The 23,523-nt window shown below is 36.7% G+C and overlaps 1 long non-coding RNA gene across 1 annotated transcript in view; it reads right to left on the bottom strand.

Annotated features, from left to right (window-relative positions):
- Positions 1–1,416: 1,416 nt before the first annotated feature.
- LOC146397620 (uncharacterized) overlaps positions 1,417–23,523 on the bottom strand; it is a 205,551-nt gene continuing 183,444 nt past the window's right edge. The window contains exons 5-6 of the long non-coding RNA XR_014824396.1: positions 2,650–2,717; positions 1,417–1,503 (exon numbers count right to left, since the gene is read on the bottom strand). This is a non-coding gene — a long non-coding RNA (uncharacterized LOC146397620). The remainder of the gene's footprint in view (positions 1,504–2,649; positions 2,718–23,523) is intronic.

The following is a 23,523-nucleotide window of genomic DNA, read 5'->3' as shown; positions in this document are numbered from 1 at the left end:
CACAAAACTGGAATTAAAACCAGGCTAACTACTTTCCTGCATTTTGAAAACTACTGGATGTGACTATTTGTTTAAAACACCCTGTTTAGTCAGGCTTGTCATTTGATCCTACTGAAGATTATAAAGAGCAATTTTCAGATAATATGGGCAGAATTTACACAGGGGCCATGGTCCCTACCGTGGAAGGATTAAGCCTCATCCCCACCGTTTGATTTTATTGCTAGTCCATGAATGCACTGAAACCTCAATCCCATCGCTGTAATGGAAAGGTAGCACCCAGTTCCTGATGCAAAACCCAAGGAAGTTTCACTTTTACATAAAAGAAAACAAAACTTTAAAATCAATCTCAGATGCTTCAGAGTCTTGACGAGTAAGTACACTTTTCTATTCCTCTGATAACTTCTGAAGACACCACAAAGATCCAGATTTCTAAACTTTCCAAAAATGGTTGTTGTTTTTTTTTTTTGTCTTTGTTTTTGTTTTGGTTTAGCAAGTAGTACAGTACATGGCATATCAATTGTTATGTCCAGGAATAGAAAGCCCATAAGCAAAAGATTTGAGAAGCTTCCCTTACCCCAATGGTTAGCTGTGGAATATCTAGCTCTCCGGGTACCCAAAATGCAGGTGCTTACAGAATAATATTTGCACCTATGTTGAGGGAAAAAGGAAACATTCATTTCTTCACTAACAAGGGCTCTAGAATAATCAATCCTTGATAAATCAAGCAAGCAGGAACTTTAACTGATTTTCAGGTCTGATTACCTATTCCTTAACATATCTTTACGGGCATTCTTTATAACTACACCCAAAAAGTTATCTCAAGCTTTTACCAAAAATGCTTAAAGACAACATAGAAGAGAAATTTTGGAAGACACTTACAAGATTGACTGGACATGTAATTAATAAGCAAAAGACAAAGTATTATTGCTCAGGTAGTAATTTGGGTTAGCAATAAAACAGCAATGACAGGACTAAATAATAAAATTTTTATTTTAAGAACTAAAAAATAGCAACAATCTCAATTTAACAAGCTTAATTTTTTACAAAAAGGAATGAAATAAAAAAAATCTGTATAACTGGTATAAGTAATTACATATTTCAAACAAAAGCTCTTTCATATTGTGCTTCTCTATCAGTTTAAGACTGTAGGCAATGATGGAACAGCACAGATCATCTTGAACATTATGTTCACATAGACAACACAACAATCCAACTTGTTTTCACGGGAAGAAACCACACTTAGATCCATCAAGAAGTGTACCAATCAATTTTACTCTTCTCCTTTCCTCCTACCCCTCAGGTTTTAATCATCTGTTTTGTAGCAACTGTTGTAAATTATGGGTAACAACAACCTTGAGAACTTCAATACCAATACAAACCAATACCCACTGCCACCTTCTTGGCAGTTTGCCATGTGTGCTATTTTAAAATCAGGCATTAGGAGGCAGCAAATGGCTCAAAACCACAGGCAGAGAGAAATTTGTAGGAAGTTGGAAAAGGGACCTAAAACAGCAAAAGCATAGAAAACAGACTTTATTTTAAATACAAACTTCCAGGAATTTAGGTTTGCTATGAGGAAGAGCTAGGAGGGAAAAGGGTTTGGTCCTCGTAGAGACCTATGTGAAACCATCTGGAGCCCATTCCCCATTTTGACATCTCTTTGAAAAACTCAGATACCTTCAGGGTTAAACAACGTAGGTCTTGGTTTCACTTAAACTTGTTCTTAGCTCTAGAAAGAAAGGTCTCACGGTTCCCTACACGGAATTCTCACATTTCATCTGGCAGTGCCCACGCTAATGCAGATACTGTTCAAACTACCAAGGAGACGCTAGAACTGATTCTGCCCCATATCACTTCATTCTGATTTAAGGTATCTACATATTTAAACCATGCACCATAGTTACTTAAAAATGTCAACGCTATATTTAAATTTAAAAAAAATACTTGACATATACTCTAATCTAAAGTATCATGTCTTTAGATAACACGTCAGTCTTATTTTTAGGAAGCTGAAAATAGACTTTTCACTTTTCTTAAAAGGGGATAATCCCTATAAACATAGCTTTGTTATTTTGGTTATAATGCTTGCTTAAATTTTAAGAATGTAGCCTAAAGCGCCTTAAAATTATATGACTGGTTGATAATATCAAAGCAACTGTTGCCTCTCTCTGGATATTTATTTTGAACAAATAAGCTCATGTTTTACATAAGAATTTATTTCAAGCACAAGTAGAAAGCTCCTTAGAAAACATGACTGATAGGAATCAAAACCATAAATGTGTGAGGAAGACTGTGTGATACATAAGACAAGAAAACATAACCTCTCCAAAGATAGTTTCCTACAATTTTTTGCATTGTTTCCTGAACTGCTAAATGCTAAAAAATGCATATATTACATGCCACACAATACTTAGCTATTATAGACCATACAGGGTAAAGCAGCAGTGAAAAAGACACTCATTAGCACAATATTGTGATAAACAGTTAAATCAAGCCAAAAGTAATTCATATCAAATAATGCACACGCCACACAAAACCTAGTTTCCTTCTAAGCATGCGTGATGATTCTAAACTCTTTCAATAACCACATTTCAGCTTTACTTGATTAACTACTAACAATAATTAAAGAAAATATCACACATTACTTACTATTTTTGACATCTATGCCATCCTTTTGAATTCAAAGGGGTGAAGAAGAAACACTGCCATGAGGAAATCTAGCAGCCAAAAAAAGAAAAAATAGCAAGTATTAGTTGTCTGAAAATTAGTATCTTCGGGTTTTCTTGAAATACTTCCCACAGGATCCCAAAGGAAAGAAGAAAAAGAAAAAGTTGTAGAAAAACATCACACACATCACGAGCCGACTTCCTCCACAAACCCATGCAGCTCCAAACTTTAAACACTAAAATTGTTGAGCATCCTGACTGAGCAAATATCCGACTTCAGTATCACTGGTCACATACACAATTTCAATAAGATGACTGCATCTCCAAAATTATGGTTACTTTAATGTATTATTCAGATTTTTCCTGTTTCTCTCCCTTTCTCCCTTTTCCATTCACATTTTTCTTCCTACAAAATGTACATAGGTCTGTTCTTCCTTGTACCCGAGTCAGGCCTGGCTTTGAAATGCATTTCAATCTCTCAACACAGACTGCTTTCATTGCATTTAGAGTCCCACTAAGGCCCAGCTTTAAAAGCTACTGATTCTTTTTTTCTTTAGCCTTCCTCACAAAGGAAGGGTATTTTGTAAATTACCAGCTCGTTCAGATCAACAAAAGGTACTTTCATAGAAAGCCCCATTTGATTTTGCTCAAATTTGATTACAAGGATGGAGAAAAGGAAAGGAAGTCAAAAAGAAAAACCCCAGATGGCTTTTTCATTCATCTCAGTGAATGAGCTTTATCTGTGCCTTTTGAAACTGTAGCAGTGGAAAAGCATTTCTGTTGGCTTAAAAAACTTGACAAAAATTATTGGTTTGCCATTTCTCATGTAACAGCCATTGGGAACTGGATGAAAAGACTTTTTCATGGGATCGCCTGCTTGGATCAAAATAATGGAGATTAGGTATTTCATTATAAATTACAGTGGGAGATAGAGCAGGCTGTCATATTAATAGCAACCTGCTCATGGCCTTCAATGGTAGCTATTCTCCTAGACAAAGGACCAAGGGGGTTGTCTATTGAACTTGTACTTTAGGCCTGATCAATTTTCTATCATCAAGGCAAAAGGTGAGATGACTAACAAAGGAATTCACACATGAGTGACCTCATAAGCCTACAGATAAAACAGCTTAAAGAAGCAAAATACATCCTGAAATTATGGATGATAAACTATATAAAGAAGAAGACAGAGTATGAGAGGGAGAGAGGAAAGAGCAATGGTCTATAATTCTCCTCTCTCATCTTGGCCAAATGGACACATTAAAAGCTACTTGTTTTCAGCTGCAGATAATTGCAATGTTTGGTTTGCAGTGGTCTGCTTTAAATCCTTCAGCTGACTTCTTTTTTTCCTCAGCACAGCCCTAGTCATTTCATTCGCTATTAACAACAGCATTGTGTTCAAGACAAAGCTTCAACCAAGAGTCACACTTAAAAATAAAAACCAAAGAGAAACATAAGCAACACAGGCTTCAAGATATTACACAGTAGAATATGTGATTGTTATCTGCTCCAGGTTACCAGCCTCCTGCCCCCCTCTCTGGGTGCACTTACTTCTTAGATTCTAGAGCATTTCAAAGACTTAAACAGTACCTGTGACTAAGACACAGAATCCTAATGAAAATTACATTAGATTCTTTCAGAAAACACTGGTAATATAATACAAATCCAAAGAATTAGTGAAGAATAGGTGGTTGATTTTCACCCAATCACGAGGAATAATTTAGATTCCCAATTGAAGTTGCCCAAATCACTGTAGATATTGCTAAAATTTTCTTCCATCGTATACTTCCACAGAATTTTCAACTTAAAAAAAAAAAGTGATTGGGACGCTCCCATTGTGGCTCAGCAGTTCACAAACCTGACTAGTATCCTTGAGGATGTGGGTTCCATTCCTGGCCTCGCTCAGTGGGTTAAAGATCAGGTGTTGCTCTGAACTGTGATGTAGGTCACAGATTCGGCTCAGATCCCATGTTGCTGTGGCTGAGGCGTAGGCAGGCAGCTGTAGTTCGGATTTGACCCTGGCCTGGGAACCTCCATGTGCCACAGGTGCAGCCATTAAAAAAAAAACTAATTGGGATTTCTGCCTGCTCGTCTTAGAGTTCCTTGAATTCAGGATGGTAGTGGAGGATTTATGTTCCAGAGATAAAACCTGGGTTACCAAAGGTTACTACTGCATGGAAATGTAGATACATGTAATACTTTCTGCACATTACATACAGCTATGGCAAAGTAAAAATATATGTGAGCAGGATATATTTTTACTGTGCTATTTTTTAAGCCAAAGAGTTGTATAAGATTATTAATGTAAAAGGACTTCCAACTGCCTAAAAGCTTGAGGAAATGCCATAAATATTACCTGTGACAGCAATCGTCAAAATAAAGCTACATTCTGAAAGGCACCCTTGACAGATGTAATGACCCCCAAATCTTGGGCACAAGCAGTTTTAGTATACACTCACACATATAGTAGTGATGGCATAAAGAAAGTCATTTATATACAGATTAATAAAACAAGATTATAGTATTATCTGAGGCATATATACAAATGACTAATTAGTATAAAATTGTACTTCCTTTGTTTTTAGGGGAGCCCTGATTCTTCACCTATTTTAACCATTCAGAGAGATCCCAAATTCAAGGTAATAAAAGAGGAATTAAATAACACTGGTAGGAGTTAATGTGGCTGCATGCTTTTCGCACAATAGGTATAAATGTAAATTGGTGTAAATTTTTTCAGAGGGTAACTGAACAGCATTCTTCAAGAATCTGAAAATCTTCATAACTCTTAACCCAGTTATTTTCTCTCTAGAAATCTTCCCAGTGGAAACTATAAGAAATTCAGATGAAGATTTTTTTCCCACAAAAATACTTATCATACAGTGAGTCAGACAGTAATAGAAAAGTGGAGCCAGAACTGGCTCAAGTTCTGGAGCCAGACTAGCTGAGTTCTAGTTATAACTTCACCAGCTTCCAATTACAACCTTGACTTTCACTATAAACCTCTTTATGACTCAGTTTTCTCACCTGTAAAATGGGGATCTCAAAAGTATGTTATAAAAATTATATGAGTTAATATGTGTAAAGCATTAAAGGTGTGGCTAGTACATAATAAGCGCTAAATAAGTATTAGATATTATTATCATAAATGCTTCAAATCAGTAAAATTATTAACCAATTTTTAATAAATACAATACAACACAATATGCCCATTAAAGATCATGTTTCTTATTGACATGGGAAAATACTCATACTAAGCGAAATATTAAGGATATAGAGTGATATTATGTAGTCTCAAAGATTTATATATGATATTAAATATATAAATATTATACATTTGTTATACAAATAAAAGATATATGTGCATTAAAAGTGACAACAGTATTTACTTCTGGATAATATAATTTCAAGTGATATTTATTTTATTTTTGCACTGTAATTTTTAAATTTTTTATGAAAATAAAAAAATTTAAACTCTTATTTTTGTTGGTCAGTTTATGAACAAGGAGGAGAACTAGGAGGAGCACCAAGCTGCCTACAGTATTTATCAAACAAAGATAGGTCAGGATAAGGGGAAAGTCAGAATCTATGCCCAAGTTCACTTCAGTGCTTAGCGCTAAGATCTGGAAGTGAGTTGTACTTCCACAACTGGGAATTACTAAACTTAAACTCTAAAAGGTAAGCAAGTAAAATCCAAGCTTAATGGATCCACAAAAGGTCCTACCCCAAGAAGCCGTCTGTACACGAGTTACCAAAGGTATCTGACAACAGGGAAAATCAGCAGAATGAGTCTGGGATGAACTTGGGAAAATATGCACATACAAACATACACAGATTATATGTAACACAAACAGCTTAGATCCAATCAGTTAGGGGCAGAAGACAAAGCCAAAGAATCCTAAATTTCAACAGGGCCCAAGCAATTGTAGGTAGGGCTAAATATAGAGAATTAAAGGTTGCAGGCTAGGAAAGAACTCTATAGAAATTTCTAGAAAAGGGGAATAAAGGCCAAAGAGCTGGGCACTTGTCCCTTTCCCTCCTCATACCTATGGGACAGGAAGGGAGGTGCATGTTGGAGCAGACCGTACCTCCTACCCGTGCTAGGTCCTCAATCAAAGTTGAACTAGGGGTAGGAGAGGAAGGGCAGGAAAAGTGGGGAACCTAGAGTGTTTAACTGGGTATACTGGTCTTTGATAACTAAAAGTGACTATAACGTTATGGAATACCCCCAAGATAATTATTAACAGCTAGGAACATGAAAGAGAATAGATGAAAGTACAGAAAAGAGAACTGAACACAGATTCTTCAGTAAACGAGTTACATGCATATTATGCCTTTGTTGCAAGAAAAAAAGGTCAAATCTAAATGTTAGACTTTTCAAGAAATTTCAGTTAATAAAAAGCAAAGTTCCAGAATATAAAAGTACCAACCATATGATCCAGGAATTCCACTTCCAGTTATATATCCAAAAAAAAACTGAAAGCAGGGCTTACTATACAGATATATGTGGACTCATGTTCATAGCAGCATTATTGACAATAGCCAAAAAGGTGTAAGCAACACAAGTGTCCATCAAAAGACGATGGATAAATAAAATATGGTATAGGTATAGGCATGTAATAGAGTATCATTCAGCCTTAGAAACGAAATCATGATACATGCTAAAACATAGATGAACCTTAAAGATACTATACTAAGTGAAATAAGTCAGACACACACACACACACATACAAACACACAAATACTGTATGAGTCCACTTACATGAGGTACCTAGAGTAGTCGTGAGGAGCTGCAGAGAGGGCTGCAATGAACATGAGGGTGCATGTGTCTTTTTCAAGGAAAGTTCTGTCTGTATATATGCCCAAGAGTAGGATTGCTGGGTCATGTGGTATTATGCCTTTGTTGCAAGACTTACTGTTTAATGGGTACAGAGTTACCCAAAGTATCAGTTATGCAAGATAAAGAGTCCTGGAGATGGATGGCTGTGATGGTTGCACAATATCACTGAACTTTACACTTAAAAATAGTTAAAATAGTAAATTTTGTTATGTGTATTTTATCACAATTTTTAAAAAAATTTGAAAACGGTCACTGATTATTAGAGAAATGCAAAGCAAAACTATTATCATCAGCAAGTGGTGCTGGGAAAGCTGGACAGCCACTTGTAAATCAATGAAACTGGACACACCCTCACGCAATGCACAAAAATAAACTCAAAATGGCTGAAAGACTTAAATATAAGACAAGACACTGTCAAACTCCTAGAAGAGAACATAGGCAAAACATCCTCTGACATCAACCTTACAAATATTTTCTCAGGTCAGTATCCCAAGGCAACAGAAATAAAAGCAAAAATAAACCAATGGGACCTAATCAGACTGGCAAGCTTTTGCACAGCAAAGGAAACCATAAAAAAAAAAAAAGACAACTTACAGAATGGGAGAAAATAGTTTCAAATGATGTAACTGACAAGAGCTTAATCTGTAAAATAAACAAGCAACTTATACAATTCAACAGCAAAAAAGCCAACAACCCAACTGAAAAATGGGCAAAAGACCTGAATAGACATTTCTCCAAAGAAGATAAACAGATGGCCAACAAGCACGTGAAAAAATGCTCAACATCACTGATTATTAGAGAAATGCAAATCAAAACTACTATGAGGTACCACCTCACACCAGATGGCCATCATTAACAAGTTCACAAATAACAAATGCTGGAGAGGGTGTGGAGAAAAGGGAACCCTTCTGAACTGTTGGTGGGAATGTAAGCTGGTACAACCACTATGGAAAACAGTATGGGGTACCTCAGAAAACTAAATATAGAACTACCATACAACCCAGCAATCCCACTCTTGGACATCCATCCATACAAAACTCCCTTGAAAAAGACACACGCACCTGTATGTTCACTGAAGCACTATTCACAATATCCAAGACATGGAAATAACCTAAATGTCCATCAACAGATGAATGGATTAAGAAGCTGTGATACATATACACAATGGACTACTACTCAGCCATAAGAATAACAAAATAATGCCATTTGCAGCAACGGGGAACTAGAGACTGTCATACTAAGTCAGAAAGAGAAAGACAAATACAATATCACTTATTCACTTATATCTGGAGTCTTATATATAACACAAATGAACCTTTCCACAGAAAATAAACTCATGGACTTGGAGAACAGACTTGTGGTTGCCAAGGGGGAGAGGGAGAGAGTCGGATGGACTGCAAGTCTGGGGTTAATAGATGCAAATTATTGCCTTTGGAATGGATAAGCAATGAGATCCTGCTGTATAGCCCTGGGAACTACATCTAGTCACTTGTGATGGAGCATGATAATGTGAGAAAAAGAATGTGTGTGTGTGTGTGTGTGTGAGAATGTGACTGGGTCACTTTGCTGTACAACAGAAAATTGACAGAACACTAAACCATTACAAATGATAATGGAAAAAATAATCATTAAAAAATTTTAAAGTAAAAAAAGAAAATGTTGCTTTCTGAAAATGTTGTATCCTCAATTCTCTTATCATCATCTAATGGAATGGAAAGGAAACAAAACAAAATGAAAGTAAGAGATACAGAACTGCTATGTTCAGTCAGTTGTACAATTTGTACACTTCACCCAGATTCTCCCTTTTTTTTGGGGGGGGGTCTTTTGTCCTTTTAGGGTCGCACCAGCAGCATACGGAGGTTCCCAGGCTAGGGGTCTAATCAGAGCTGTTGCTGATGGCCTATGCCAGAGCCACTGCAATGCCAGATCTGAGCCACATCTGTGACCTACACCACAGCTCACAGCAACACCAGATCCTTATCTCACTGAGTGAGGCCAGGGATCGAACCCACAACGTCATGGTTCCTAGTTGGATTTGTTTCTGCTGCGCCAGGACGGGAACCCCTCACCCAGATTCTTGAAGGGGCAAATAGGGGCAAAATCTAGCAGGAGCTCTGCTGACAAATGGTATGCCCTAGGGCTGGATTTCAACAGCTGGGAGAAAGAGGTGCTATTTGCTAATTCATCTGCCCAGAGGAAACATCTTTTACTAATTTGCAGAAAAGCACTATATGTACCAATATGCCTTGAAAGGGAGCCAGGCTGGCATGTGGACAGATTAAGAATGATAATTTAGATTGAATGGTACTGTTGCTTATGTGCTCTTTGTAAATGAATTGACCGCCAAGTCCCTGGGAAAACCTTCTGCTGGGGAGTTTCAAGTTCATCACTGTCTTCTTCACATACTCTTCTCTGCCCTCAGCACAACCACCCCTTACTGAAGCATATGAGGTAACAGCACCATTATAGTGACATAATTGGAATGATTTTTGATATATAATTAGACTTCCCTAAAGGAGACAAGATAAATTGACTCAAAGTCTGAAACAAGTGCTCTACTTTTCAGAACTACAGGGAATCCAACTCTTAAAATCACTTCCCTGTGGAAAGTATTTAAAATTTACATCTCTGGAGTTCCCGTCGTGGCGCAGTGGTTAACGAATCCGACTAGGAACCATGAGGTTGCAGGTTCGGTCCCTGCCCTTGCTCAGTGGGTTAAGGATCCGGCGTTGCCATGAGCTGTGGTGTAGGTTGCAGACGCGGCTCGGATCCCGCGTTGCTGTGGCTCTGGCGTAGGCGGGTGGCTACAGCTCCAATTCAACCCCTAGCCTGGGAACCTCCATATGGCGTGGGAGCGGCCCAAGAAATAGCAACAAAAACAACAACAACAACAACAAAAGACAAAAAGACAAAAAAAAACAAAACAAAACAAAACAAAAATTTACATCTCTGATTCTGACCTCCTATCTGAACTAATGCCATATTTCAGGTAAACTCCAGGGTATTTTCTACTATTAGGCTGTGATGCTGAATCCTCAAATCAATGGATCCAAAATATCTCTATTTGCCCCTGCCTACAACAACAAAAGAGCTACCTCTAAATTCTAATTTCTCTGATTCTGTTCATATGTTACCCTAAGAACCCAGACACAAAATATTGACAACATATTTGAGTCCTTCCTTTCCTTTGTGCCTCAAGTCAATCAATATGAGTTCATTTTCTCCCTAATACATTATATCCAGACTTTCCAGACCTTTCCTAAGGTCACGTACAGTCCCGAAAATATAATATATAGTTTCGCAAGTTTCTTTAAGTGATCCTCTCATCCTCTTATTCTATGTAATTCTCTCCCTTGTTTTACTCACTGTCTACTAACTCCCTAACTCATCCTTTTTGAAACTCCCTCTCCCTGGCTTCGTGGGCTCTGGACACCTTCCTGAGTCTCCAATCCCTAGTAGTGTGCCTGGCTCCATCGACTACCCTTCATCCCTGAAGGACTCCTACTTTGATTTTCTTCTCTTTACACATTCTCTGGATACATCTCCTTCTTCAAGATCACCTATGATCTGTATGCTGATGACTTCCAAATCCACTTTCCAACACTAGTCCTAAACCAGTTCAAGGTCAGTATGGTAAAAAATCAACCTCATTGTTTTCCACAGCACTGCAGAGAATGAGGGAAGCAAGTGAGAGAAAGAGAGAGCATGCACAAATATGTATTCTTCTTTTTGTATCAAAAATTCAATTAACTATAAAGTTAAGGGAAAAAAGGGAATTTTATTCAAGCCAAATTGAGTATTATAACCTGGGAAGCAGATGCTCAGAAAGCACTGAGAACTGTTCCATCTGTTAGAAGTTGAAGACATAGTCATACACATTTGGGGTGATGAAGGACCATACATCAAAATGACATACTGATATTTTACATAAATTCACTAAGGACATATAGTCCAGGTAAACACATATAAAGTGAACAGCAAGTTACCATGACTTCCTACAGAGTTTGGAAAGAATATTATTCTTTTAAGAAGTTACACTGCTAAGTCAGAAGAATGAAAAAATTGATTTTTACCACTGAGGAGTCACTCCAATCTTTGGGGAGCTCTGGTTAATGGGCAATTCAAATGCACGCTGAACATTAGAGAGGGAGAAGCCCCCCAAAAACACTCAGAGTTGTATGTTTTATTTTTTCTTGTCCTGCCTTAAAATATAAACTTTATTTTATCAGTAAAAAGCACCATTTAGTTTATCAAGCAACAAATCCCAGGTCTATGCTTCTTTGGTCCTTCTGTCTCAGCCTCTACGACTCATCCAAACCTTTGAATTACACCTTATAAAGTTTATCTACAGGTTCTCCATGGCTCTAATTTGGATCTGAAGCATCTCTGACGTAAACAACTATAATAACCTCTAAATTCAGCTCCTTCTCAAATCCCCAAAGTTTATCCCACCTGCCAGTGCAGTAATACTTCTGAAGGAAAAATATAGCCATGTCATTGTTCTGATAAAATCCTTCAGTAGCACCCCGTGGAGCCAAGCCTTGCTAAAACCAAAATACATCACCTGGGAGCTTGTTAGAAATGCAGAGACTGGGCCCCCATTCCAGACCTACTGAATCAGATCTGCAGGTGATTTATCAAGATCTCCAAGTGATTTATATATATTTGTTTGCTTGATTTTTCTTCTTTTAGGGCCACACCTGCAGCATATGGAAGTTCTCAGGCTAGACATCAAATTGGGACTGCCTATGCCACAGCCACGCCAAATTCGAGACATGTCTGTGACCTACACCACAGCTCACAACAATGGCAGATCATTAACCCACTAGGCAAAGCCATGGATCAAACCCACATCCTCATGGTTACCAGTCTGGTTCATTACCACTGAGCCATGATGAGAACTCCTCCAGTTGATTTATATGGGCATTAAAGTTTGAGAAGCACTGGTCTAAATAATAAAGTACAATTGTAATCTCTCCCATAGGCCTTTTGCAACCTTCACAAGATGGTGCAAATCTATCTTTTCAGTTTCAACTTCAGTCTTTTCCTCTCCACATGCCTTTTCTGCCTAAGGCCATTCGTAGAAGACATTCTTTGTCCAGAATACGCTTCCCTACCTCATCTGATAATATGTGACTCATCTCTCAAGGCTTGGCCTAAATGTCATATCTTCTTACAGTGTGTTAGGATAAGAAGTTTTATTTCAGAATTTTTAAAAATAGTCTGTATTAGAATACAGTGTTTGTGTGAGGTGTGAGCTTTTTTCCATCAAACTTTTGGTTCAATTGAATATTGTATTTCAATTTTATGAATACATGCTTATTGGTCATGATCTAAAATGGCATTTCCTTTTTAAATTTATTTCCTTTTATTTTAATTACAGTTGATTTTCAATGTTGTGCCAGCATCTGTTGTACACAAAAGTGACCCAGTCATGCATTATATATACATTATTTTTCTCCTATTCCATCATGTTCTATCACAAGAGATTGGACATAGTTCACCATGCTATAAAAGTAGGACCTCATTGCTTATCCATTCTAAATGTAATACTTTGAATCTGCTAATCCCAAACTCCCAGCCCATCCCACTTCTCTCCTCTCCCCACTGACAAACACAAGCCTATTCTCCATGTCTGTAAGTCTGTTTCTGTTCTGCAGATAGGTTCCTCTGTGCCATATTTTAGATTCCACATATAAGTGATATCATATGGTATTTGTCTTTGTCTTTCTCATTTCACTTAGCATGAGAATCTCCAATTGCATACATATTGCTTCAAATGGCATTACTTCACTCTTCTTATGTCTGAGTAGTATTCCATTGTGTACATGTACCACATCTTCCTAATCCATTCTTCTAACATGCATTTCTTACTATCAGTAAAAACAAAAAAACCCTGAAGCCCTAAAATGCCTTCTTTAAATTCAGAGTTCAGAAGGACCTCAGAGCTTTGCTATGGTGTCTATTATAAAACTGACTGGATTTTATGAAAGTAAATTTTTGCATGCCTGTTTCTTTATCAGATCATGAGTTCACCTTTGAAAATCTAAACCCTAGCACAATGTTTATTGAATGAATGAATGACAGCATTAATGAAATATATCCATTATTGTTGAAGAAAAGATCAATAGTTGCTGGTGTTGAGGCATGGGGCAACAGAAGAACAGTTATACCTTTAGGAGGTGGTCCAGGGTTTTAGGGAAAGCCGTGGACTTCAATTTTTAATCCTTACATTGTCCCTTAGAACTGTGTTACCTAGAACAACTTACCTAACAGATTTTCAACTTTCTCCTCTGAAAAATGAGGATATCATATTTAATTTTCCAAGTGGTACGATAGACGAGATAACACTGCATAAAGTGCCTAACACATTACCTAGAATGTAGCAAGTGCTCTGTAAAATTCATATTCATGTAAGAATTAAATACAATAATATCTACTACACAGCTGCCACACTGTAGGCACTCAGGGACAGTAGTGATGATTACATCTGGGCAATTTATTGGGATTTTTGATTTGACAGAATAACACTGAAAAAATTGAACCTCTAATTTTAACTTGGGAGTAAAATGGAACTCCCCACTCCCCATAGGAAAGTGTTTTACTTTATTCCTTTTCTCTGTAGCATATATCACTTTAAACTATTATATAGTCCTTAGTTGGATATGCTGTTTATTATTTAGCATCTTCTCCACCAGAATATAAACTGGCATGAAGGCAGAAATACTGCCTGTTTTGGTTAGCATTATTTACTAAGCACCTAAAATAGTACCCGACATAAAACAGGGAGAGTAAGCGCCATACAGTTATTTGTAGATAAATAGATTATCAGCTAAACTTTTATGTCCTTCAAATATTGGTTTTCTCCCCTAAGGGGGAGTAAGAGTCTTTTCTGGTAAAAAAGAGAAGAGCCAGATGGAGTGTGCCACAAAAGCCAACTCTAAACAGGCTTTGGTTTCAAAACCCTAGACCTATAGATACCATTCTAGAGTGTTTCAGAAGGAAAAATACAAAGGCTGTGGAGTTCCAAGGTTGAGAAAGAAAAGTGGCCTCATTCTCATAAGGCCAGATTCCCCAAACTGAGCTTAGAGAGGGAGTTTTGAATTCTAAGAATGGCAGAGTCATGAACGTAATACACCTGAGGTGGAAGAACTTCAGATGGCAATAGCCTCAGAAATAACTCAAGGAAATGCTGTCTGTCAAACAGAGGAAAACCAAAAATGCACAATTGTTTCCTCTAAGGTTTATTAGCATGAGGGAAAAAAGCTCCGGAAACTTAGAAAAGTCAACCAAAACACCTTTCAGAAAAGGAAAATTTTGCTTCCCATTTAAATTAATGACAAGAAGATAGACAAGACAAAATGTCTTCATAAAAGGGACTCAAAACTATCTAAACTGAGTAACAACTGAAGGAAACAGATATTTAACCTGGACTACATGAGATTCCAGAGAACTCTAAAAACATAGAGAGATAAATAGACAAAGATATAGATTGTGATGCAGGCATGGAGACAGATGTAGAAATAGATGTCCATTTTTTTTTTTTTAATGTGACTGTCTTTATTGTGTAGATGTCCATTTAGATGCAGGTGCAGATGTAAATGAACTCATTCTCTTGTGGAGATATGGTCTATGTAGTTCAAGTCAAACTAAAATTAATGAGTAAAAGCTACAGAGAGAAATTTCATATCAACATTAAGAAGTGTCTGGGAATTCACATTTGTGGCACAGCATAAATGAATCTGACTAGGATCCATTAGGATGCAGGTTCAATCCCTGGCTTTGCTCAGTGGGTTAAGGATCTGGCATCTCCATGAGCTGTGGTGCAAGTCACAGACACAGCTCAGATCTGGCTACAGGTCCAATTCGACCCCTAGCCTGGGAACATTCATACGCCATGACTGAGGTCCTAAAAAGCAAAAAATAAATAAATAAATAAATAAATAACCAACCAAACCAAACAAACACCATTAGCACTGTCTGATTTAACATGATCCAGAAATGGAATGAGCTTTTTTAGGGGTTGATCCCTAATACTTAAAACGTTCAGACAGGCTGAACTGCCACTTGGGTCGAGGGTTATAATGGGGACATAAGTATTGTTTCATAGTTTATCTAGATGTCTATCAAGAGCTGTGAAGGACCTACTTGGAAGAGAAGTTACTCTACCTCAGTTGCATGGATGGTTTAAGAAATGTCTATTCAGGATAACAACACAGAAAAAAAAGCAAGCTTACAGATACTTTGCAGTTCTGCTCAACTTAAATTTTTAGGCAGACTTATTTAATGCTGTATACCTTGAAGACATTTAAATACTGACTAACGTTATAAAATTGTAAAGCTCTGTTACTGATAATCAAAACAAATAAGAATAATCTGAACATAGAATAATATTTGTAGTATCTATTTTTAAAAGGAATCTAATATATGGCATAAATGAACCTTTCCACAGAAAAGAAAATCATGGACTTGGAGAATAGATTTGTGGTTGCCAAGGAGGAGGGAGCGGGATGGATTGGGAACTTGCAGTTAATAGATGCAGACTATTGCCTTTGGAATAGATAAGCAATGAGATCCTGCTGTGTAGCACTGGGCACTATATCTAGTCACTTATGATGAAGCATGATAACGTGAGAAAAAAGAATCTATACCATGCTGTATAGCAGAAAATTGACAGAACACTGCAAACCAGCTATAATGAAAAAAATTCATTATATAAATAAATAAATAAAAGGATCTTGTCAAGGAAATAATGTAAATAAAATTGATATGTATGTGTTTAATCTACCACAGAATAAAAATGTCAATTATATAAACATTAAATTACAAATGCTTAAAATGCTAATTAAAACCATCTTATCAAGCATTAAAGTGGGTCCTAAGGGATCTCCTCTACCTGGCAGTATTTTCTTAGTCTAGTTTGAGATACTCTAAAGTAATAATACTGATTTCCTTTAAAATGTTATATAATTCAAACTATTTAAGTCACTTTCACAATCAGTCTGATTTAGTAAAGTTTAACTCTCCTAATCAAAAATTAAAACACTTTTATTTACATTAACAGCTATTAAAGGCACTAATCAAGCAGAGCTTTATAAACAAGGAAACAACTTCTGTATTAAGGAAAAATCAAATTGATTTGGAAACAGATTGCTGCATGATATTATAGCTACATATACTAATTCTACCTGCATACATCCTAGGTACCTAAAGTATTTGCTAACATGAAGAACCATGACTGATGCCATGTGTTACATTTATTTCATTATTACTTTAAAACATTAACATAATTCCTGATCTCTCTCTTTTCCTTAGATCCAGTTCCAATCAATCAACAAGCCTTTTTCCTTTTACCCTTCCCAAACATGGCTGAACTGTCTCTTAGGCTTCTGAGGCCCTAGTCCTTTCTCTGTCTGAAACAGTATAGTGGTCAACAAACTGAAGTCTCTCATTCCTCTCCTCCAACCAACAATGCCCACCTCTTTCCTCAGTCCTGTCACACCCTCAGTCCTGGCAACCCTCTTAAAATTCTGCTGCTTAAAACCATTCAAAGGTTTCTTACCACATTTGGATGAAATCTAAACTCTTTCCCAGGACTTGTCATTTCCTGCATTATCTCACACCTGCTCATCCCTACAAACCATCTCCTATAGCTACTGGCCTTACCCTCTTCTCTCTTGACACCCTGGTACTTTTTTGCCTTTTTATAACACATAAACACATGCCAGAGTCTCTATCTAGAATGTTCTTTCTGCCCCTATTCTTATGTCAGACTCATTCCCATCCTACCACCAATTTCTCCTCAATGTCTACTCCTCAGAAAGCCTTCCTCAGCTACCTCAACACCCATCCTGTAACATGTAACCTTGCTATTTTCTATCTCCATCTCAGAATCTTGTTGTGGTCTTCACAGTACCTTTTTTTTTTTTTTTTTTTTTTAATTTTATGGCCATACCCATGGCACATGGAGTTCCTAGGTCAGGGATTGAATCTAAGCTGCAACTGCAACCTATGCCACAGCTGTGGCAATGCCAGATCCTTTAACCCATTGCACCATACCAGGGATCGAACACATACCTCCTCAGCAACCTGAGCCACTGCAGTTAGACTCTTAACCCACTGAGCCACAGCAGGAACTCTCTGACAATTTGCTAGTATTTAATTAGTTTATTTTTAGTTTGTCTTCACTAGTTTATAAACTCCATGGGGAAGGAAGCATTTCTATCCTTGTTCACTGCTATGCCCCTAAGACTTAACATTCATTAAGTCATTCAATAGGAATTCAGTATATATTTGCTTAATGAATGAGTGAACATAACAAAACCATAGTCATTCCTTAATTTCAAAGGTGGTCGAAAAATTTGCATAGATGTGCATATATATATGAAAATTTTGTCTAAATTTATACAAAATGTAATTGAGAAATTCAAATATTCTTTGCAGTAATTCAGTCAAATTATTCCTTATGACAAACAATAATGGCTCATGAAAATAAGACCCACCTCAAACAGAAAAGCTTTTGTTAATTTCTGATCAGGTGTGAATAGAAATGTATGTCCTGATGGGGTCTGCCACTTAGAGCAGGAGAACCCAATTAAAAAGATAGTAAAGTTAAGAGATGGAAACTGTCTCTGCTCCAACAGAAACACAGATGAGATGGCACAGTCTTCACATAAGACGATGACAATGATCTTGATGATGATGATGGTGGTGGTGGTGCTAAGAGCAGCATTTGTCAAGCACTGGCTATGTGCCAGATACTATTTATGTCTAAGTTCTTTGCATATATTAACTTCTTTAATTCTTACAATAAGGTTACCACTATCCACACTTTAACAGTTTACAAATGAAAAATTTCAAGGCTTCAACAGGTTAGAATAAGCAGTTTACAAAACGTAATACAATTAAGAACTGTAAGAGTTGAGATTTAATCCTAGGTACTTTGATCCCAGATGCCCATATTTATCTCTGTTAAAAAACTAAAGTAGAGGCTACTGTTTGGATACACCACTAGATCAAAAATTCATAGTCACATAACTAAAACTTAAACTATTCTGATTTACCTGAAATGCTGATTCCAATCTTAAACAAAACTTAAGCTTTCTTCATGTCTTTACAGCATGAATTTCCAGCTTCCTAGCTAATCAGCCACAAACATGTAAGTTTATGCAATTAAAAGGAATATGTTTCTAGTAACCAGTCACAAGAAAAAACAATGTGCTTACTCCCTCATGCTTTATAAACCAAACTGTAACTACTGAAAACCAAGCTCTAACCATTTTTCATTTAAAGTCTCCTTGTTAGCAGTTTATTTCACATTCAATGAAATATTCACATCGAATAAAGCTCTCTGAATTTTCTTTTGAGATTACTGAGTATATAAAAATGTTTTAAGACATCCCAAGAAGAAAAGGTTCCCTATATGGCATTGAGCATATAATAATATTAACAACAACTGCTGGCCCTCTGAAGCCATATTGGAGAAATCCATATTGGTTTGGCCCTCTGTAATAAAATTAGTTTTTTACCAGAGAGATGAAAACATGACTCTCTTTATTTATCTCAGAGGCCAGACAACACAGAAAAAGATCAAACTAAAAATATCATATGGCCAGAATAAAGAGTACTTAGATAAGAGAAGAAAAGAGAGAAAGTGAAAGAGAAGGAAATACTTGTATTACTATGTGAGTCAATAAATAGAGCAGGCAACCAATATTTTACAAAACATCTTTGAAGAAAATAAAAGCTACCTTGATAATACTACTGGCAGAGATTCTGAATTCAAAAGATTTGAGAATAAATAGGAAATATCAGAAAATGGTACTGTATTAGTCTCTTGTGGCTACTATAACAAATTGCCAAAAACTTGGTGCCTGAAAGCAATAAAAATCCATTACCCATTGATCTAAAGCCCAGAAGTCTGAACTCAGTATCACTGGATTGAAAAAACAAGGTGTTGGCATAGCTGCATTCCCTCCAGAGATTCCAGTGAAGAATCCATTCTTTGTTTTCTCCAGCTTGAGCTTCCAGCATTTCTTGACTTGTGGCCATATCACTCAAATCTTCAAGACCAGCATCTTGAAATCTTCCTCTGCTCTGTCCTCATATCACCTTCTCCTCCATTTAAAATCCTTCTCTGCCTCCCTCTTATAAAGACAGATGTGGTGGCATTTAGGATCCACTCGAATAAACCAAAATAATCTCCCCATCATGAGTCTTAACCATACTCACACAGATTTTTTTCCAAATAAAATAATATTTACAGACTCTAGACTTGCTATCTTTGGGCAACCATATTTCAGTCTAATACAAAGTGCTCTGATGAAGTAACCAACCCTAGCATAGACTAGTAAGACACAGAAAAATGGCAAAACTCACAAAAAAAAACAGAAGTTAGTATAAGAAAAGGAATCCATCCTGGACCAGAAGACAGATCATACTAATAAAGTGTTTTTCCTAATGCTTTAATTAGATAATTGTAAACTAAAACCAGTGTAATTACTGTAGTTTAATGCAAAAAAGTTTTGCTTAACTTAATTTTACTGTGAATTGTATAAGATGTTATTCCATAATAACATAACAATCAATCTTGAAAAATTATGTTCCATCTTTACAGAATTCTAAATTCAAGTCCCAATCCAAATACATTATGCAGGGGGGAAAAAGAGAAGGTTTATCTTTCTACTCTAATAGTTACAGATCTCAGGGATATTCTCTGATAGACCCACATAAGCAAGAGGAACAGCTAGTTCTGATTGAAGAGAAAATGAAGAATCTTCATAGCAAAGGGAAGGCTAATACCTGAAGAAGAGGAAGGTGTACTGGGCAATTAAAAATCACAGAAATCCACTGCACTCTATACCAATCAACACACACCTATTCTAATAAACTATCCCCTATGTACATACATATGCATACAGAAAAGAAAGCACTCATTCCTTCCACAAGGAAAACAACCCAATGCTATCTCTGTTTCTGTACTCAGCCAGAAGTTCAGGATATGAAGGTGCCATGGACCTTTCTTCATTGGATCCAGGCATGTCTCTTCCTGACCTTGCACCCTTTAACTGTCTAGCCCAATGGCTAAAAGCACAGGTCCAATCAGACGGCCTAGGTTCAAATGATGGCTTCACCTCAACAATATACGGTTTGGGGCAAGTTACCCAACCTCTCTGTGTCTCAAGTCTCCTAATCTAAAAAGGAGATACTGATAGTATCCACATCATAAAGTTGTCATAAGCATTTAATGAGAGAAAATGTATGAAATGCACAAAGTAAGCTGTTGTGAGACATGTTTTTATAATATTTTCTTAGCCTCTTTGCTGAAAACTCCATCTTGTCCTTCCTTACTTTGTCCCGTCTTCCTGCTTCTGCTTGAGAAACAGTCACGGTGATGGTAAATGACTTAAGTTTAAGAACGAAGACCTAAAGGCATGGGTTATTCGCGGGGTCAGCTGAATGAGGACATAACACATTGGTCTAGGCAGGCCGGACCTGTGCAGATTGGCACACCATTTGCACAAGCATGATATGTCCTCTAAAGAATAAGAGAAAGAGGAACCTCATGGACAAGTGGTTTATGAGTGGTCGTTAGCAGAATATGCATTAGCAAAGAGAACCAAGGTGCAAACCTAGGCACACAGGGTTGCCGCAAATACGCATACTGTTTGCGGAAGCACAGTGAGGATTCTCTGAAATGCTATGCATAGATAGCTAACTCAAATGCTAATGATTCTTAAATGCCTAAAGTTTAGAGTAAAAGTTTAGCCATCTACCAGCTAAGTGACTTTTAAAATAATAAAAGAACTTACAAAATAATAATAATAAAAAAAACCCTCTATCCTGCACCTATAACCCTTTTTCACTTGATGTACTCCACAAGAGCACAATAAAAGCAGTGTGGTTTCCTGAGGCAGGGCTCTTGGTCCCTGAGACCTTGAGTCCCCTGGTTCCCACCTTTACTTAAGATAAATGTCTCTGTGTCTTGTTTTATGTTAACTTTTTTTCCTTAGGTTCCACAGCACCCGTTCTTCAGCCCTGTCCTGCTGAGCTGGTCTCGGCAGTAAAGCATTCAATAAGTATTAGGCGCTATGGTTATGACCATTTTATAAACAAGGTCCCACCCCCCCCAAAGAGTTTTAATTCTAGCAGGGGAAATAGCCAGCAGATAATTTAAAAAACAAATATTTAACTCCACTCTTAACAATTTCTGACTTCAGGTATTCAAGCTTAGAATGAAGCTTTTATCTCTTTGTACCCATTTGGCTATTGCTGAGGTAAAACTTACATACTGACATGAAAAGTTGTGCAAAATAGCTTAAGTAAAAAGGGAAAATGACATAGCAGCATATATAGTATATGCACTGACTACATTAAGTATACATATACATTATGCATATCTTTGTTTCTGTGTTAAAATATCAAAGAGAATAAACAAACTACTAATAATTACATAGAGAAAAGGATTATTTCACTTTTTACTTTTTAAGTGATGTGTATACTATTTTAATGAAAAACTGTTTATAAAACTTCTATTTAAAAGTTCTGATGGCTGGAGTTGGTAAAAAACAATCAAAAACCACTTAATCATGCATACCTGATATAACCTATTCTCTGAGTTAAGCTTGTTTCTTGTCTGCATGTATGTTAAAACTAAATCTTAAAAGTTTATTGAGTATACTTCCCTCCTAAACTCATGTCTTTTCTGAAATAAGGGTAACATCCTGTCCTTCATTAAAAAGACATCTGTTCATACAGGCTAACAATTGCACTCCTCATTATTCACCCAAATAAGCTGAAAACTTATAGATCTGAACAAAAACTTGTACACAGATGTTTATAGAAGATTTTTTTCACAATTGCTCAAACTTAGAAGTAATCAAAGTGTCACTCAATAGATGAGAGGATAAATAAACTATGGGAAAACCATACATGGAATCTTATTCAGCACTAAAAAGAAATGTGCTCTGAAGCCATGGAAAGACATGAAAAAACCTTAAATGCATATGCTAAGTGGAAGAATCCAATCTAAAGAGGCTACTGGTTGTGTGATTCAAACTATATGACATTCTGGAAAAAGCAGAACTATGTAGACAGCTAAAGCATCAATGATTGCCAGGGATTGGGGGAAGGGAGAGACGAATAGGTGGAGCACACAGGATTTTCGGGGCAACAACACTACTCTGTACGATGCTACAATGGTAGATACATGTTATCATAATTTGTTAAAACCCATAAACCATACACTAAGAGTGAACCTTGATGTAAAGTGCGATCTTTGGGTGATAATGATGGGTCAGCGTAGGTTCACTGGTTCTAACAAATGTACATGTTGACAGTGAGGGAGGTTTGGAGTGGGGAGAGGGTGGGGGTATATGGAAACTCTCTGTACTTGCTGTTCAATTTTGCTGTGAACTTAAAACTCCTCTAAAAATAAAGTCTAAAAACTAAAACATAAAAAATGCTTTTTAAAAAATAAAACATTCGTTTTTAAAAAATGTTTAAAAAAAGAAAACATTTGTTTTAGGTACATTTCCAGTTCAAGTGATGGTGAACTTGTGTCCTATCTTCCCCAATCCCCCTTTTCTGCCCCTCATTTTTACTGCCTACCAAGCAAAAGCAGGTCTTATCAGGAAAAGTGTTGTTTTTCCAGACAACTGGACAAGACTATTAATATGTTCCTTGCCTAGGGAGAGACTGAAACTCAACAGCCAATTTAATAATAATCATAAATGTGTATGTACTCTTTCCCCCAGTTTTTGCCCATTTATTCTAAGTTGATTTTATTTTCAGTGAGCAAAATTAACAACCCTTTCTTTGCTTCTGTAACATATCCACAAACCAGAATGCAGATCATACATTTCTTAATATTGCCACTTACCTTCAAACCATAAACAGAATTTCAGTTTTATTTTTAGTTAAGAGGTCCTAGCAACTTGAAAAATCTTCTCCAGTAGGCTTCAACTCCTTGGCAATATTTTAAACAGCATTTTTGAGGCATACTTTATATATCATAAAATTTTA

This window comes from Sus scrofa, chromosome 13, assembly GCF_054392235.1.
Source record: "Sus scrofa isolate SSC_HxYL_T2T_F1_AM1 chromosome 13, Sscrofa_HxYL_maternal_Yorkshire_Landrace_v2.0, whole genome shotgun sequence".
Taxonomy (NCBI): Eukaryota; Metazoa; Chordata; class Mammalia; order Artiodactyla; family Suidae; genus Sus; species Sus scrofa.
This window is presented reverse-complemented; position numbering and strand designations above follow the sequence as displayed.